The 15,134-nt window shown below is 45.4% G+C and overlaps 1 protein-coding gene across 8 annotated transcripts in view; it reads left to right on the top strand.

The window, feature by feature from the left end:
- The window catches only part of LOC121079623 (transmembrane protein 132B-like), a 252,359-nt gene that overhangs the window by 35,829 nt on the left and 201,396 nt on the right, over positions 1-15,134 (top strand). For 2 of the 8 annotated variants that reach the window (XM_040577164.1, XM_040577152.1), the window contains exon 1: positions 1,477-1,556. The exons of 3 other annotated variants lie outside the window; for them this stretch is intronic. The gene's annotated coding sequence lies outside the window, so the exon portion shown is untranslated. Of the gene's footprint in view, positions 1-60; positions 635-1,476; positions 1,557-14,362; positions 14,920-15,134 lie in introns of those variants that run through there. 3 more of the 8 variants (XM_040577155.1, XM_040577154.1, XM_040577157.1) reach the window with 3 other exon arrangements.

Genomic DNA, 15,134 nt, shown 5'->3' with positions numbered 1-15,134 from the left:
ACACAAATATGTCTCCTCTGGAGAGTCCTCGTACAAGAAATCTCTCAGCCCTTAGTCTTCACTCATTAATGAGATTTTTTTTTTTAGCAGAGCTATTAAAAACTTGGATCTCAATTCTACAAAAATGTAAAAGATGTCAAACTATACAAATACGATATTTTGTATGTTAATAACCAAGTAGGTTATAAGAAAGAAAATGAAAATATAACCCGAGGAAATGCACTGTGTTACCGGTGGTGTTTTTCCCTGGTTGCTGTATGTTACTGTCTGTGTTACCTTGGTAGCAGTTCCGATGTGTCCCTGGATAATAACATGCACACAATAATATGAAGCATGTATGGCATACAGGAGCACATACAGCGCATGGGAGTGAAACAAGGTGCATTTTCCTCTGCCTTTCTGCATCCTGAGGCAACAAAGTCTTCATAAGTGGGTTGCTGACTTCCCACGTCCCGTGGGCATGTGGGTGGTGCTCCTGTGCTGTTCCTGGGGGCTGCCGTGTCCTGCCTCGGGGTGCTGATGGTCACTGTCCCAGCTGCGGGAGCAGAAGTTGCATTTTCGCTTTTATTTCAGCTGATGATCACCCGTTCTTCATGGCAGGTGGCAGCTGGACTTTACTCCCTACCTGAACTCTGTAAGTACTGTCTATGTCAAGGGAAGCCCCAGCTCTGATGCTCAGATGCTTGGCTCGCAGGATGTGCAAGTGAAGGAAGGCTTGGAAATTGCAAGTTTTGTCCTGCTTCTGGTCAGTCTCTTGAAAGAGACTCTTGATTGCCGGCTCAGAGGTTTTAATGCAGTACTTTGCTGAAAAGGTAACATAGGTTTCCTCCTCAGAGCACCATGCGGTGCAAGGCCCCTCTGAGGGATGGGGCGAGGGCTTGCTGGATGGGATTTCTCTCAGTGGTTAGGGGGATTAGTCTAAATGAAGCCCAAGCATTTCAAATCCTTACCCAAACCAATTTTCCTTCCATAGGAGATAGTGCCCCTCTCCGAGCAAAGGGAATTACCGCTTCAGCGAGGCAATTTAGAGCTATCTGAGCCGGTGGTGTCAGGCCCGCTCCGTGCGGGGTCAGTTTGGCGTCGCGAGGACGGTTTTGAAGGTTCCAGTCATATTTATAGCACTGGGCTAAATAGAATGGAATGTAGTTACAGCACACGAATGGTAAAGGGCAAAACCAAAGGTAAAATTCATTTCGAGTAGGTATGAAATCCCAGTTACGTATTTATTTGCGCTCAGGTAGGCGTGCTGCTGCATGGTGGCAGCGAAGCATCCTGCATGCCCTCCTGGTCCTGGGGCTCCTAGATACAGCTGGGCTCTTTTGTGATGCCACTTGCAAGCACAAGAGGTAACAATTAAAGGCAGTAGGTTTCCTACTGAAAGGGTTTTCCCAGTTGTGTGCCTAGCCTGCCTTGGGTGTCCTGGCTTGCAAGTGTCTCCAGTCTGCAGCCTGTATCGCTGGTCGCTGCATTGCCCAACCTAATCCTGTGGCAGCCAGTGAGAGTTTGAGTCAAAGAAAAGTGCAGAATTGTGTCTTTCTCTGGTGCAAATGTGATAGGTAGGTTTCTGGGATCATTTACGTTTTGGGGGCTGGTTTAGGAGCTTCTGGAGTTAGCTTCATTTAAGAAATTTTGTATAAAGAATTGTTTTTTTCGTTCTTGCGATGCAGAGTTTTATGGAAAGCAGATAAAATAGTAAATCTGACAGGCTTTGCTCGGGGGTATCTTCTTCCCCTGCAGCCAAACGTGGTTGAGCTGCTGTTATCTCTCGGGGTGGCTGCACAAGGATCTTCAAAAGCTTGCCTAACTCTTTGGGAGTCAAACTCTGTCCTGCGGGATGCTGATTTCCTTTTATTTGCTACAGGAAGACCCTTGCAGTGACTTCCTGGTGCTCAAGTGCTCGGTGTCCCTGCCTCAGCCTGACTTTTTCAGCCCGATGTCTTCTTGCTGAAGTCTGCTCCCAGCGTGGGAGAAGGGGGCACGTGGCGCTGAGCAGGGGGAGAGGCGTCCGTGTGCTCTGGTTTTGGTTTGCGTTAGTTAACCCGTGGGCTTGAGCGCACCGCAGAGCTGTGGTGGATATTTAGGAAAAAGCCAGCAGTTTTCTGCAGGCTGTGCTGGATGGGAAGACTTTGGGCTTTTGCTTCCAAGATGCCTTACTTTGCTGCCGTTCTGGAGCTATGAAATACTGTACGAGTGCTGACAAATTAATGACTTGGAAAACAAGTGCTGCTAAAGAAAATGTCAGGGTTTGGAGACCTGCTTGGTGGCTAGGGAGAGTCCTGTGGTTTTTGCCATTGATTACGAAAGTGCTGGAATGGCTAATTTTGCGCTTTCCTCTGCAGTACTTTATGACACATTATATACTCGGCAGAACAAATCGGGTCACTGCCTTTACTATCTGCTTGTGCAACATGTAGCTCTTGGGACTGAAGGGCAACATTGGAAATTTGCACAGAAATTGAAATTTAGCTGTGAGGATTCAAGACACTTATTTTGCTTGGATTATATTCCTGTTTATCAGCATCAGGAGGTATTTGAGAGACCTAAAAATTGAATTCTAGGTTTTGCATTAGAAAAAAAAATATCTGTTAGAATGAGTTTTTCTCTGGAAGTTGGATATTGAGTATAGATCTGACTCTCCTGTGTCTGCAGAAAGAGGATAAAGGATAAACCAAGCTTATTCTTAAAAAGCACATAATAAAAAAAGAAATACCTTTTTCTTTTTTAAGAGTCTATAGGCCTGCTTTAAATCAACAACACTGATCTGGGAACTTCAGAAACTTTTCAGAACAGTTTATACTTGGTTTCTTTTTATCTCCCTGAAAACTAAAACTGAAAAAAAAAGCCACTAATGAAAACACTGAGGTAACTATTAACTATCATTTTTTGATTAGATCATCTAGTGAGGAGCTTGTGGGAGTTGGCTTGAAAAAGGATATTGTTATTACATTGGTTTATAGCAATACCAATTTTTAACCACAGAATGTGTTTTTTAGGCATTGAGTACCGGGGAGAGCAAAGAAAATGAAGATCCTGAATTATAATGCTGATGAAAATACATTTATGGGATGATCTTTCTCTGTTGGCGAGAGTAAATGCTAATTTTCTCTTGCTGTCTAAACTGAGCCGGAGTAACAGGCACACCTATGGTGACTGTTACGACCTTTGTGTAGTGCTGCTGTGCTCCCTCCTAGGGCTGGTAGCGTTCCCTGGATCAACAAACGGCTTCCCATTTACATAAACACTTCTTTACTCCTCTCTTGAATATATGATTCACTTCAGAGATGTGCAGTTGTCTAACAGAGGAATGGCTGTTGCAGTTAGTAATGTATTTTGGGATCTTCGAGATTGAAAGATGCTATCAAACTCTGATGTCTGTTATTTTAATTTTATGTTCTGCTCTATACAGTCCCGAAGCCTAATATATCTTCTATTCTGCTGGAGGGAACGGGCTCCTTTTTGAGGTTTTACAGGCTGTTTCTGTTGTGCAGTGGAATTCAAATTAGGAATTATTCTGTTCTATTCAGAAGAGAAAACCTTATGTTAAGATGGCAAGATAGACAAGGTTCAGTGGCAACAAAATTGTCAGGGAACAGATTCCATGGCAGCTAGACACTGCTGTAAGGCCTTTGCATGCAGATAATAGCTGGGGATATCAGCCTGGGTCTTAAGGAATACAAGACCATTTAAAGTTATGTGGTGTTCCTTCTAAATAAAAAAAGTTTAGCTTTGATGCTTGTGGCTTCTTCATAGGAAGCAACCTGGTTTAGTCAAACCTTATCTTGGCTTCGCCACTGCTGCAAATTGAAATAGGGGATGGTTCCTGCTGGGTGCTCGGGGTGCTGGCGTTGGGGTGCTGCCTTTGGGGACAATGGATGTGTGCCCGACAGCGATGTGTTGGCATGGTCTGAGCCCAGAAAACTGATGTGGGACCTGGACTTGAGTAGTCCATGGACCTGGAAGCAGCTGCAGCCTTATCTCAGAGTTTAATTGATTATTGAAGGCTTTTCTGGCTTGTGAGCCAAGATGAGTTCTTATTAGATTTGGCCTTTAATGGCAGCGTGGTTACCTGGGGGCAGAGCTGCAATGTTACGGCTCCTGAATGTTTGCTGACTCCTCCCTTCCCTCCGTAACGCTGCTCAAGGTGACTGTCAAACCCGCAGAAGGCTTTCCTAATGAAATGTAGAAACTGTGCAAATCTATCTTCTGCATGCACAAGGTTTTTTTTTTTTTTTTCTTTCTTCCTCCTGTTCTTTTTATCTCCTAGTAATTGTTCCCCCTAGGATCGGCTGCATGATATTAAAGAATCTTTTCTTGTTGTGCAATTAGTTTCAAAACGACATATTCTGCCAGTGCATCAATCTTGCTCTGCAGAGGCAGGTGGCCATGGGCCAGGAAAGACCTTGGCACTGCTGCTGCGGGGGCTCTTTTTGCCCTTGTAGGCTTGTTTTTTTTTTTTTCTTTTTTTTTTTTTTTCTTTAAGGCTTGCTGGTGAGGACATGTGCCCTGTGCTGGGTCTGCCTCCCCTCCATCTGCCTGGGTGCTCGCTGGCAGCTCTGTCTCTCCTCTCCCCCAGGAAGCACAAGTTCCAAAACGTGACTCTGGCTTGGATGAGGTGTAGGAGGGTGGACACTGTGTGTAAGGTTTGCTGGTCGCTTGCTCTGTTTAAAAAAAGGTAGAAAGGTCTGTGCAATTCCTTTGTGTCAAAGAACAAACCCAGGTGTATTGTACGAACCTTTCTGGGCTTCTGACTTGTCTTGATTTGGTCAGGAATCCAGCGTACGCGGGCCGAACACTGAAACTGCTGAATGAATTAGATCAAATTTTCAAGGAGGTTGACAGCAAGAACGACTCAGCTTGAGTAAGGACGTTGGAGCTGTCCTCTACCATGTTGTACAGGTTTTCTGTGCCTGCAGGCTCTGCATCCTTTTTTGGTTTTGTTGAATATATCCTACCTGTTGTGAAGCAACCTAGCCTTGTTTTAATAAATGCTACATAGCTCTGTACTGTAGCTCCACAGCAACGTTAGAAAACTGGGAAAAAAAAATATCTTGGCTTTCTGCAAGCCTGCAGAGCTACTGAGTTGCTACGGGTTGTATTCTTGCAAGCGCCACTGCAAAATTAAAATACCAGGAAGACTGAAAAAAACAACCCCAACAGCAATACCAACCTTCTTCTTTCTATCTTCTTTGGCTAAGATACAGCAGCGATAACAAGAAAAGGTCTTTTTAACTGTATTTCTGTCTCCCATTCACAAAGAAAAAAGTCAATAATGTTGCTTTTTAAAGTTTTCCCCCTATGGATGTTCTCCTGCACTGATCTAATGTTGATGTAAAGTTTTGATTGCCTGCAATAGGAAAGAATATTTATTTAATAAGTCATCCCCATCACAAAATCCCTTTGGACTTAAGAGAAAGATGTATAGAATAAAAATGAAATGTAGCAGAGGTAAACAGAAATTTAATAAGGTTCTAGAGGAATTCCTGTACAAACCTAAGGAGTTTAATAGAAAATGAGAGGTTATTTTTAATCATCCTCTGGAACTCCATAGCACGGTTTTAATTAAATTATGTAGGCTGAGTAGAAAAAAAATAAGGAAAGATGACTAATTTTCTATTAACCTTTATTCAACTTTTTCATAAAATAAATTAAGTTAATGACTCATTTCTGTTTGTGTCGCCTTGGTGAAAGCTGGTATTTACAAAGTTTAAACTTTGTCGCCAGTATTTCCAGTCTGTCCTAGTCCTTCTGCCCCTCGTCTGGTTATTCTGTGCCTCTGTGTGGGCACTCAGTAGCAAGATAGACCTCTGGAAGATGTGAGGCAGTAGGGTCCTAAGCCCTGCTGAGCCTTTGATTTATTGTGGGGCCATAGAGTTTTCTACATTTTTATTTTCTGTTTTGTTTGATTCACCCTGGAGAAGGGATGGTCCCGAAAGCCAGAGACTGAGCAACGGGATGGCTGTAGGGTGTGAAACGTGGATGCACATGGTCTTGTCTTGGCCTTTGATCCATGAGGAAGGGTTTGGAGTGGGTCTTAGAGGGAGTGCAACCTGTTGCAGGTGAGCTGGTACCACTGGGTTCCCCTCTGCTGCTCCCATGCGGGGATTTAACTTGATGCAGGACCATGGCGTGGAAAGGAGCCCCAGCTGGCTGAGGTCTGAGCGTGCTGGGTCATCCAGGAGGTGAATTCCACCTTGGAGAAGGTTTAAAGGTTTTACTGGAATTGTAAGAGTGCTGACAGCTGGCTGAAAAAGTCTCTTTCTGGGAAAAAAAAAAAAAAAAAGTGATTGAGTTTAAGATGGAGGAAGTTTTGCAGGTGTCTCCAGGTTGCTTTGAAATTGGTGTCCAAGGGAACCAGCATGGCTCTGGCTATCAGCAGGGTGGCGTGGACCCATATGGACCTGCTGACTTTTTTCTTTTTTTTTTTGGTCTTGTTTGATTTGATTCACTGTGCTGCTTTAATAGCTGTAAAATGAAGTAATTAAAGAAAACTTGAGAAAGTCGTCAACCTTTTGGACACTTGTAATTTTTCGCTAGGCCACGTCTGAGCCTGGTAATGATTGCGCTCACATGGGCCATTGGTCTCTTAAATGAAATTTCATCCTATGCTTTGAAAAATGCTTGATGTTTCCTTTAGTATGAAGGAAAGCAAGTCCATAGATACCCCCTTGAAAACGGCTTTAGTAATTAATCCCACGAGGCTCATCAATGTTGCTGGTGTCTCCATTAGTTACATGCAGAAATAAAGACAAATGGCTCTTGTTAATAGCCCCAGGAACGCATAAATCTTGCTTGTTTATGGGAGAAGGCAACACAAGGAGACATTATGTTATGAGGCTTTCTGTTCGATTTATGGCGTGCTGCCTGCCTCTGCGGTCACGGATTTATGTCAGAAACGTACAGATGGGTACAGGGACCTGAGTTTGTTCACATTAGCCCAAGGTATGCCCCGCTGCTGCTGCAACGCTCCCTGAGCCCAAGGGGTGGGAAGTGCCTCCCCTGCAGGATGGGGAGGCTGGATGGAGGCTGTGGCTTGTTCGGGCAGGCTCCCTGTGCCGGTCCTCCTTGTGCCTGAAAGGCATGTCGTCCTCAGAGCTTCAGCCTCCTCCTTTCCCTCTTCTTTGTGGCCTGTGCTCTCCTGTGTCCTCCCCCTGCCAAGTGCAGCTCGTTTAATCTTACACGGGTGGTATCTCATGGCAGCACAGAAGTGTTGGTTGGAAGGGTCTTCAGGAGGTCCTCGGCTTGCAGCAGGACAGTCGCCCACATGAGATTCCTCCCCTGTTCCCGACTCCTGACACCCAACCGAAGTCTTCCAAACTGTGACTCGTGCCCATTGCCACTGTATTCCTGAGGCATCCCCTTCTTTACCGCGTGCAATTCAAGCTGCTTGTGCTCCCTCTAGTCCGTGCTGAGCCATTATCACCCTCCCTCTACCTGCTGTGGCCTCCCACCCAAGTCCAGTGGGGTGAACAATAAACTGTTTTCTGAAAATAATATAATTTTTCAGCTCTCACAGCTTACACGTTTCCTTGCCCTTACGTTACAGCCCTGCTCATCCCTTATTGCTCGTCTTGTGAGAGCAGTGGTCCCCCCCCCGGGGCTGAGCTGTCTGATGGGTAATGGACTTTGGGTGCTCACGATGGCCATGTTCTTCATCCTACTAGAAGGCTGGGTCTTGTGAAAAAGGTGCAGATGGGTATTTTTCAAACTCAGTTTGGGTATGTGTTTTAGAAGATTTTGGCTTGATTTTTCCCCGTGACTGAGCAGTGCTTTGTGGAATCAGACCTCCTGGAAGTAAGAAATGCAGCTGGACGGGACAGTGGCTACTTGAACCATCCCTGGTTCCTCCAGCAGGGCAGGAAGGATGGAGGAATTTCCTCTTGATTCTGAAGTAGAGGTACAACCACTCTGTTAACTCTGCGTAGCTTGTTTTAACAGTTGATGTAATTAATTCTGCTCTTTTAGCTCAGGCTGCTATTTTTATCAGCCCTGGACTTGCGTACTGCTGTAGTAACAGCTCTGGGGCAGACCTCCTGTTCCTCCCAGTCCCGAGTGTGAGGTACAGCTCTAATTATATTTACAGTTAATTCACAGTTCACTGAGCGGAGCTTGGGGCCAGTTTCACAAGTGCTTCGCTTTGTTATCAAACCGCTAATAAATACGGGGAGCTGTTGTGGGCAAACGCAGGCAACAAAATTCTACCAAGGGTGGAAGCTCATGTGTCATTAACTCCACGCTACAGCAGCTGATGAAAGGCAAAACCCCGCCAAAGGAGTGTGCAGGATGTAGCGGAGCATCCATCACAGAAATGATACTTTACACGGTTTAATTGGTGCGTAGGCTTTCCTGCTCCCTTTTGAATCTTTAATGATTACCGAGGTATTTGGACAGAGGAGAGTAGTAGATAGGCTTGTGTTTTAAGTTATTAGACTGGGATCAGGAGATCTGCATTCAGCTTTGCGTGGTGGCCAGGCTTTCAATTTCAGAGGATGCTTTGTCTGTGCGTGTCTCAATTCTCTGGTCGTAAAGCAGAGATAATGTTTGCAGAATTAGACTGCCATCGTAACTCCTGCCTGGCTGCCTCCGAGCCAGACGGAGGAGCGACTCCTCCAGCTGACAGCTCCGGCTGTCCTCTCCTCTCCTGCTGCCCGGCCGAGGGCTGTGCTGCTAGCTGGGCGCCTGCGGGACTGCTCGCCTCCCCGTGCTGGACGGACACCACACAGGCAGTGCTGGCAGTAACTGGGGTGGGCAGCGTGGCTGTGGGACGCCACCAACCCACCCACAGAGTTCTTTGTGGAGCGTGTGAAGGCAGCACCACTGTTGAAACTTTGCTGCCGGGCAAACCCTGCGCTGTGTTTGCCTGAAGATCTGAGCTAGCTCTGTCCCTGAAGCCTCCCTGGTGTCCCGTGGGTTTCCCCGTGGTGGGATGGTGGCTTCTGGGAGGGAATACCCCAAATTCCATCCCTTCCTTTCCTGTGGTTGCATCCATGCACGGTGGTCCCCAGTTAGCACCTGATTCTATGCAACCATTCTCAAAGCAAGCCGTAGGAAGAAGGAATAATGGGAGAAGAGGGTTTTTGGGTTACGGAAGACTTCTGTACACATCTCTTACCTATTGAGTAGGTCAACATTTATTCCAGCACCCCTATTTCTGAGGATTGAGAGTTCTTCCTCCTTGGGGCTCCCCAAAGCTCTCACTGCATTTTAAGCTGTGCCTTCTCCTCTCTGTGCTGGTTACAAGCTTGACGGAGCTGGTGAGACTGGAGCTGGGGCTTCAGAACAAGTGATGCTGGCAATTGCCTGTTAGCGTGAGGGCTTCCTCAAGGGATGGTCCATTTTTCGAAGACCCAACTGTTGAAGCTGGGGTTAACCTCTGAAATTTTGTAGCAACCACTGCAACCGAGGTCAGGCCTCCAGGCTGATTGATTCCATCAGAGAAATATTTTCAGGCTGGTTCAGAGCCCTGTATACCAGCGAGGAGGAGGAAGGGTATAGCCTGGTGTTCAGAAATACCGTGAATCACTGATTTGTCTGACTGGGATAGCGGATACATAGCGTAGCACTGTTATGCCTTGCTTTCCTTCCAAGGATAGGCTGTGTATCGATTAGAAGCTCATCTTTATCTTCAAATGTCTTAGCCAAGCTGCAGGTATTGGAGAGTTTTTCAGCGAGTCCAACAAACTGTCAAACTTATTTTGTAGATTAAGCCCTCTCGCTCAACCAAAAAAGCTCTCCTGCCTTGACACTCTTTGCGATATGGATGTCGATGTTTACATTTTAACTTTATTTTTGGACTACTGAGCCAGATCAATGGGAGAAATTGGACATTGGCAGTGAGCAGAAGGCTGCCCATTGAGGGATATGGAGTCCTGCAGCTTTCTGTGGTGGGGCTGTGCAGGAGGCTAAAGACCCTGTAGTAACTTATCTTCCCCAAATCCACTCATCGCTGCTTAGCGTGAGCACACAATTGAGGTCAAATTATGCAAAAAGTGAGAAAGTGCCCCCTCTGTCCCTAAGCCAAGCTTCATCCTCCTGCACCTCTGATGGCTATTTGGCATTTCCCAGGAATTTGGAAGTGGTGTGCCTGCATGCAGTGTGTCTGTGTCCCTGCTCACCTGCCCCGTGGGGTTGGGGCTGGTATTCTCTGCCAGGCAGAACTGAACACTGTGTTTTTTCTGCTTTTTTACAGGTTATTTGTGTCTCCCACTAATATAGCAGCTTGCTTTGCTTGATAAGGTACCAGGTCTCTCACCTAGTGGCAGGGAGCACTAAAGACTGAATTCACCTTAAACAAAATCGGCGCTCTGTATTTATCTTTCCTTGCTGGTCACCAGCCTTAGGGACCCTGTTAAGTTTTATCCAATTAGTATCTATTGTATTTGTTTAGTGTTTGGATTTGAAGCTGGGTTTGCGTGCTGTTACCTTGTACGTGCTGACAGAGAAAGGGCAAATACCTCAAGTGCGTTGATGCACTCTTTCTGAAAGCATTGGCTGGGGGATTTGTCCACCTCTGAGTTACTGCAGAGAAGGAGAGGGCAGAGCTGAACTGGAGCAGTTGCTGTGGAAGCTGCCTGTCTGCAGACAGCTGGTGGGGCTGGTTGACATGTGTTATGTCCCAATGGACCAGCCCTGTGTAGCTCCCGTGTGGGGAAGTATGACCTTTTCCCTTTTCCCCCTAACATTCCTCTAGTCAACTCTAGAAGCAGATCATTGTAAGCCGCCAAAAAGATGGGGCTGGTATCAAGCTGTACCTGCTGTATCAGTAATTAAAATTAGCTGTTACAGCAGGAGTTATATTGGGAAGGCAAGCTCTGAGCCATTGACTACTCGCTATTACTTAAACTCCTTAGGTGCTTATGTTGCTCTTGAGAGTCAGTTAAACTCTTAATTCACTTCGAATCTTTATGGACAAAATAGTTATTAGAGCTGGGGGCATTTTTACAAGACCGTGTATTTGTGAGATTTCCCTGTGACACAAAGAGGTGTTTGTAGAGTAGTAGGCTATGTGTTTTAATGGAAGAGATGTGGCAATGATTAATAACTTGGTCAGCCCACGGTGGCCTTTCCGCTTCCAAGGCAGCAGAAGACGGAAAATGCTGTGCAGAGAAACACGTCTCCTCTTGGGATGCTGCGCTGGAAATGTCTGGTGAGGCTGAACAATACTGTGTAAATGGGGTGATGATATTGCTTAACTGAGGGTTTTACGTAACTGCAAATAAAATTTTGGAGTTGCATAAGAGCCTTTGTAAAACCTGAGATAGTGAGCTCTTCTGGGACTTCAAAGGCTTAAGCAGGTGGTGAAGTTCTTTAATAAGCTGAAGCCCTTAATTGTAACCCGTACAGTGCTAGGACTGTCCTCATGCTGTGCGCACAGAGCTACAAGTTGTTAGAGGTTATGTACGATGACAGTGACAAGGTGTGCGGGTGCTGGAGTTGTGTGAGACAGTGTGCCCCTTGGCAAGGACTGAATTTAGCACCCTCTGGTCCAAAAAGCCTCTGACCTGTCCCTGTGCAGAATCACGTCGGTGTTGTTGTGGAGGGGAGCTTTGCGTCAGGATTTCTGAGAACATGGATAATATCAGGTATTATGGCCTCTGTCAGAGGGTAGTAGTTAAGGGGTGTCAAGATCATTAATGCATAATAAATCCTAATCTTTCTACTGCTATATGCACTTAACAAACGAGTATAGAAGCTGGGATCCTTGTGCTGGTTTTGACACTTCTCCTAGTAGAGGCCAGCAATAAACTTGTTCACTGCATGCTTGCATGCTTTTATTTTTCTTTAAAAGTAAATTTCAAGCTCAAACAATTAAAAATTGTCTTAAAACTTATTCCCATTAGAAATCATACCAAGACTGATGAACCTACAAACGAAAATGCAGTACCGGCTTTTGAGCTCTGGCCTGCACTAATTGTTTGCCTCTTAGCTGCTGATTGAAGTGCAAGGCAGGTATTTGAAAGGATATACAGAACTTTTAATTTTTTGCTCATGTTTGTGAGCAGTCCTGAGTTAGCAAATCACCAGGAAACTGGCTAAAAAGAAGTGATTTCATAGCAAATGAATTGTTAATTATTGAGCTCCTGTGAATTCCTGTAATTTTAAAATCGTGTTGGCAACGGATCAAAAGAACATGTGGTGCCACAGTGTTAGAGTATTTTTATTTATATCTGATTCACAATTGTCTCCATGGCAATGTGAGAGATGAAGGCAGAGGAAAGAAATGAGTTATCACATTATTAAATGACCCAGTGGAAAAAAAATTAAGACATGTTAAGGATTAATTTAACATTATAGAGCTGCCTGGCAAGCCATTATCATTATAGTTAAGGATTTGTTAGTATTTCTATTATAAACGTGTTTTTGAAGTGTTTATTACTGTTTTAGTTTGCATCAGGCTGCAACTTTACATACAGGTTCTCTGAAAAATTGATTGTAACTTTCAAATGCACCGAGTAGACCAGTTTATCAATTTTAGAACATTTCAGTGCTCTGTTTCTTGTGGAGAGTGATATTTCTCCACTCTAATAACTAAATAATAGCTTTTTCCCTTCAAAAAAGAAACCCCGAATCCTCAGCTAGAGGACCAGCCTTTGCTGTATTTTTGTATTTCTTATTTTTTTTTTTAAAGTGGAATTTGGGGCAAGACTGTATACGGCTTTTGCAGAGGTGAGCCCAGCCCAGCTCTTTGTAAATTGAGCTGTTTTTGCTCTGCTTTTGTTATAAATATTGTCAGTAGATGAATGAATAAAATGGAACAAATGGCTGCTAAAAGTGAGCATCTCTTAGAGGACAGAGGTTTTGTTTGCCTTTTTTTTTTTTTTTGTGCCCCCTAGCAGAGGGGGGAAATGTTTTTCATTACAGCACGCAGTTTATGTAAAATCTCCCTGCTCTCAGTGGATTATTGCATAATGCAGGGCGGCATTTTCAAGCTTGGCTAGCTGTGATTAGGAAGCTAAATGTGGAAAAAACCCAGCAACTTCTGTTCTAAAGGAGATGCATATTTGCATCCTCCACCAACTTGTGTGCTAGTGGTGGGTGCTGAGCAGAAAAAGGCTGGAGGTGCTGGTGTGCCAGGCTTTCTTAGCCAGGGCACTGGGAGTAAGAGACCCCACATATACCTGTAACAGGGGGGAGACCTCCCCATCCACTGCAATTTTGGGGTATTTTCACAGGGTCTGCAGGGCTTCAGGTGCTCCAAGCACCTGGCCTCAGCATCACAGTGCTGTGGGCAAGTGCCGTGGGTGTGTGTGTGATGTGGAGGTCACCTGTAAGAAAGCTAATGGTATAAGTAGTACTGCTGTTTAAAACAGAGGAGAAAGAGGAGTCAGGGCTTTATGGACCAGCCCATTTATCTTGGATTCCCAGAAAATCTGTGAGGCTCTGCAGGGCTGGCTCCTGTCCATCTCTATTCAATATTTTCATTATCAATCTGGATAATGGAGTGGAGAATACGTTTGTTAAACTGACAGGTGATGTAAAGTCAGGAGGGACTGCAGATTCTTCAGGAAAAAAGTACCAGAGCACTTTCTTAAAATAATCTGGGCAGATTGAAATGGTGATCTGGAAAAAAGGATAAAAGGGCCAAGTGGTAGCTTAGGGCAAGAATTGCTGCAGATGGCAAATAGCAGGCTAGGCAGCACTTCAGGAGAAGGAGCTGGGGTTACAGTAGGCTATCAGCAGGACAAAAATCAGCACGTCGTGTAATGATAAAAGCAGGCACTCTGCAGGGCTGTGTGCAGGGAAGACGTGAAGTGATGCTGATGTTCTGGCAACCCTGGGGGGGCTTGGCAGGGTGCAGTGTGAGAGATTGTGACTGCTGATCTCTGGGCTGGAGGGGAGGGAAAGCCTTCAAGTCGTACTTGAAATCTCAAAGCAATGCAGGTAGGCTGGATTGCTCGGTGTGAGAAGATGCTGGGAGGAGTGTTGCTCCTCCTAGGAGATGCACTGTGCAATCTGGGACTGCAGGAGCACGGAACCTTGCTTTATATTTGCTCCAGAAGCTGTGGTGTCCAGCTGTGGTGTTTATATAGAAGAAATGATCGGTAATACACAATTTTTCTGCAGCTCACCCATTTCCTCAGAGGTGTCTCTGCTGAGCACTGACCTAGCTTGACTCTGCTTAGCTTTCAACTTTAATTTTTTAAAAAGTTATTAACAGGGTAACAGTGCTGAGCAGGACAGAGCTTGTTGAATTCCATCTATGAAATGCTACTTTACTTGATTAAGTCCAATGACATCTTTGCATTCAGCTAACTAGCTCTCTGCAGGTGATAGAATAACTAATCAGGCTAAAAACATGAAATGAAATGAAATATAGACTGTAAACACCATTCTAATTAGTGGCTTTATGGGATTCTGTCAGTGAATGATCATGGAGCAGATTTCTTGTTTTCCATCTTGAGAATATTTGGGGTATTAGTCATGGCTGAACGCCTGCTTGTGCCTTCCTATCGGGGATTTGGGATACTTTAATACTGGGTCGCTGTGCTGGCCCTGCCTGTTATGAAGTGCTGGAAGCTGTCCTTGGCCTCACACTGACCCTTAGTTTTGCCTTTGTATCTGTCAAATAAACTTGAAAAAGGTGGCCTGGGCTTGGTGCTGTAAGCACTACAAAAGTGGTTATATGACTTGCTGTTTTAATTGTGGAGTCTGCTGTTGCTTTCATTTGGGGTTGGGTTGGAGGTGCAGGGGAGCGGGCAGAGCTCAGCATTCACGTGCAGCTTGTCTTTGAGTGCATTGTGTGACGTGTTGATGAGATTATGACATCCTTGGCATCTAGCCCTGGTCCAGGTTTGCAGTAACGACGTCTGATCTTGTGGTTGATGACTGCAGTCGTTCTCTGCAAGGGATCGCTGGTGGTGGTTCGAGCCTTAACACCCTCCAAGGCTGGGCACAGGCTTTGCTTTGAATTTCTTGCTGACAGTAAGGATAACCTCTACACACCGTAGCTCCTTCAGGGCATGTCCCCTGCTCCACCTCGGTCTCTCTGAGGGCTGCATGTGCACCTCTGCCCTGGCATCCATAGTACCTCATCCCCGTCCTCCTCCTCCTCCTCTCGGTGTGGTGCTGGCAGGGCCATTCCTCGCACGTTTTACCTCAGCCCTGGCTGCCCTGAAGCACATGGCCCTTCCCTCACA

The sequence above is a fragment of the Cygnus olor genome, chromosome 17 (assembly GCF_009769625.2).
Source record: "Cygnus olor isolate bCygOlo1 chromosome 17, bCygOlo1.pri.v2, whole genome shotgun sequence".
In the NCBI taxonomy this organism is placed as follows: domain Eukaryota; kingdom Metazoa; phylum Chordata; class Aves; order Anseriformes; family Anatidae; genus Cygnus; species Cygnus olor.
Note: the sequence above shows the minus strand (reverse complement) of the source record. Positions and strands in the feature narration are given on the sequence as shown.